Source organism: Notolepis coatsorum, assembly GCF_963971535.1.
Source record: "Notolepis coatsorum genome assembly, chromosome: 7".
Classification (NCBI taxonomy): Eukaryota; Metazoa; Chordata; class Actinopteri; order Aulopiformes; family Paralepididae; genus Notolepis; species Notolepis coatsorum.
In genome coordinates, this window is record NC_140171.1 from 159,969,943 (window position 1) to 159,973,990 (window position 4,048).

Genomic DNA, 4,048 nt, shown 5'->3' on the forward strand with positions numbered 1-4,048 from the left:
GTTAGGACATTTGTAGGGGCCAGTTTCGAATTGCAGTCTCACGTAGGTGTTTTTTGAGAGTGTTTTTGAAGGTGGGTAGTGATTCACATTCCTTTACAGCTTTAGGCAGGGCGTTCCACATTGATGTGGCATAATTGCGAAACGTGTTTAGTCCCTTGTTTGAGCCGAATCTGGGTTTTACATGATTTGTGGAGCTCCCTCTGGTGTTGTGATCGTGGTATTCACTGACCTTTGGGAAGTATTTTGACATGTACATGGGTACCTTGGTCGCGTAGTGTATCTTGTAGACCAGGCCCATTGCAAGTTGCTGTACTCTGTCGTCTACTCTAAGCCATCCTAGGTTGTCAAAGTGGGCAGGGGTGAGGTGGGTTCTAGGAGTCAGGTCAAGTAGTAGTCTGACTAGCTTGTTTTGAGATGTTTGTAATTTGTTTTTTAGTGCCTTTGAGGTGCTTTGGTACCATGAGGTGCAAGCATAGTCGTAGTACCCTTGAATGAGTGCTCCTGCTAGAGTCTTCAGGGTATTCTTGTTTACCAGAGAGGAGATCCGGTACAAGAATCGCGTTCGTTGGTTGACTTTTTTTATTACATTGGATGCCATTTTGTCACAGGAAAGATTAGCCTCTAGGATGGAACCCAGGTAGGTAATTTCATCTTTCCTTGTGACAATATTGTCACCCACTGTAACCGAGAAGTCGTCAGTCTTGCTGAGTTTGTTATTTGAACCGAAGAGAATGGACTCTGTTTTGCCCATGTGTAATGATAGTTTGTTGTCGGCGAGCCATATGCAGATTTTGCCTAGTTCCGAGCTGAGGGCTTTTTCAACCTGTAACTTGTTCTTGTCAGAGACCAGCAGGGCTGAGTCGTCCGCAAACAGGAACAAGTTGCAGTCACAAGCTGACGACATGTCATTTGCATAAATTAGGAATAGTAGCGGTCCTAGTATGCTTCCTTGTGGAACACCACAGCTCACTGTGAGGGGGGGGGATAGGGTACCGTTTACTTCCACCATCTGTTCCCTCCCCTCCAGGTAGGATTGTATCCAGCTCACTGATAAACTATCAAAACCAATTGCTTTTAGCTTGTCAATCAGAATGGTGTGATTGACAGTGTCGAAGGCCTTTTGTAGGTCCAGCATGACCATGCCGCAGTATTTGCCCGCGTCCACCTCTTGTTTGATGTGGTCGTTCAAGTAGAGAAGGCATGTGTCAGTGGAGTGGGATGTTCTGAAGCCAGATTGGAATTCGTAGATTAGATTTTTTTCCGCGAGGTATTTTTCGATCTGTTCGTATACTATTTTTTCCATGACTTTCGAGATGGATGTAAGGATAGAAACAGGGCGGTAGTTACCCGGGTCTAATTTGCTGCCCTTTTTGTGCAGGGGTGTTACTCTCGCAATTTTGAAGTCCTTGGGGACGTGTCCCTGTTTTATGGAGAGGTTTATTATGTGTGTGATGACTGGGGTGATGGCTGCTGCTGAGTCTCTGAGGAATTTGGAGGGGATGTTGTCATGGCCAGTGGCCTTGTTTGGTTGGAGGGCGCTCAGTTTTTTGAGTACCTCATCTGTAGTTACTATTTCCAGTTTGAAGTCGTCTTTGTGGACGCCTAGGTTCATGTAGTATGCTACTATGTGTTCTACCCCATACTGCCCTGAGTGGGAGGGTAGTTTGTTTACCAGTGTTGTGGCTATGTTTGTGAAGAAAGTGTTTAAGTAATTGGCTACATCCAGCTTGTCTGTGATGAGCGTGTTGTCCGTCTTTATGTTTATGTTTGAGAACCTGGTTTTGAGTTTTTTACTGCAGCCTAGTTGATTGTTGAGTAATTTCCAAAGTTCACGTGGTTTATTTTTGTTTTCCTCGGTTTTGTCATTGATGAAATTTTTTTTTGCAGTTTTGATCATGGAGTTTACGTCATTTCTTAGTCTGTTTCTTTCTAGTTTGAGTTCAGTCACGTGGTCTTGGAGTTCACTGCTCGTGCTTTTGGTAAGCTTTGACTGACTTTTACGAAACTCAGAGCATTTTTTGTCTCTGGCTTTCATAGCGGTCAGTATTTCAGTGTGCATCCATGGCTCAGCGCGATTTTTTACCCTGGTGGTTCTTAGGGGGGCCATTTTGTTTAGTATTGATGAAAATTTGGTTTTGAAGCCAAGCCAAGTTTCTTCAACCAGTGTACCATTGAGTTCATCTGACCAGTCCAGACTCTCCAGTTCAAGGTTAAAGGCCTCGCTAGAGTAGGTTTTGAGGTCTCTAGATGTGACTGTTTTGTGACAGCCAGCCTTTAGTTTTAGCTTTTTGCGGGTACAGAATATCATGTAATGATCACTTAACCCGCATGCTATAACCCCTTTACTGGAGATCTTGGACTTGTCAGAGGTCAGTATGAGGTCAATGGTAGTCTGAGTTGATTCACATATCCTTGTGGGTTGGGTGATTAGTTGGCTGAGGCCGTGCAGATCACAAAACCTATTGAAGGATTTGAAGACGGGTGCATTTTTTTGTTGCATATACTGTATGTGATGTTTATTTCTCAACACAAGGTGCAGTTAGTCCAACATCTTCACACTTCATTAGAGCAAAGGTAAGATTTCAAAGGTGTTCTTCTTGACCTGCACCTGTCAATATTCATTCTAGACTGTAGCATTTCAGGCTTACACCAATGACAATACAAGACAAGTTTATATAAAAATATGTTTATTCATTTCAACAGTAATTCATGACCATTTCATATTTCTCCTTAAAAGTTTGAGCAAAAGTTGAGTTTGAGAAATGAATTGCCGCTCATTTAAGGGAGGATATCTATAATTAACATAATTTTGGAAATCTAACTATTTTCAATTCAACACTATTCAATTAAATTCAAACTTTAATACGGACTCATGGTCCAGATAAAAAAGAAAACATACACAACCTATATAAAATGACACAACAGGCAAAAATAACATCACTTAAAATACACATCCCATGTCCCACAAATAGACAGCTGTGCCAATGTCTCCACGTAGATGAGTGGTAACGTGTGGCACTGAACCTAATGTCCATAAAACCAGAAAGATCACATTTCCAGAGTAATTTAGCGAACAGATACATTTATACATGAGATTTCTTAAAACAGCTTGGAAGGTAGTGACACGTGCAGCCATGCCGAACATCTCACTTGCACTACACCATCTAGGTCTTTTATGGCATCATTATAAACTATGTTGGCAAATGTACACTCTTTTTCTGGACACTTTTTGTATCACAAACAGTACTGTATTTGCAAATCTGGTATGTCATAAATGTATAGATGTAGCAGTACTGTATATCTGTATGTCGTGTGTCATAAATGTTATGATGATGAATTGAAAACGGGGGACCCTGATGTAAACAAAAAGACGAAAGTCTTTCTCTGGTCTGCATCCCCTTAACAATTGTGTGTTTTGAGCCGTACTGTATTGTACCCATTCTGCAATCTGTTAATACAATTTTCAATCAATTAATCAATCAAACCCTAAAGCTAAATCACTAGCGGGGCAGGGTCTTTCTGGGCACGTGACGTCAAACAATAAGGTGGTTATTACATGCTCTGTAAACGCGGTTCTACATGTAAACGCCACGGTTGATTTGAAACGTCCAATGGGGCGGGGCTTCTACCAGAAGTGACCAATCACAAGTGCGCAGGATCAGCGCGGTAGCAGAAGTGACGTCACATCTCTCCTGTAATATCTCCGGTAAGAACAGATCAAATGCTTTGTGGTCAGATGTGTGTTTTTAATCGTTTAAACGCTACGTTAGATGTGTGTAATTGTGATGTTTGATACTTGTTCAACATGTATTGTACGCAGTATATCCCAGCAGCTTTGGGAGAACATGTTATTAATAACAATAAAGTGTAGTCGGGGTTCAGCCACATGGTGTTAGATAATAACACTGACCGTGGTTCACATGACTTTATTCACCATATTGTTACAAATGGAACGTGATTCGACTCGATTATGATGAATTGAAAATGGGGGACCCTGATGTAAACAAGAAGAAAGTCTTTCTCTGGTCTGCATCCCCTTAACAATTGT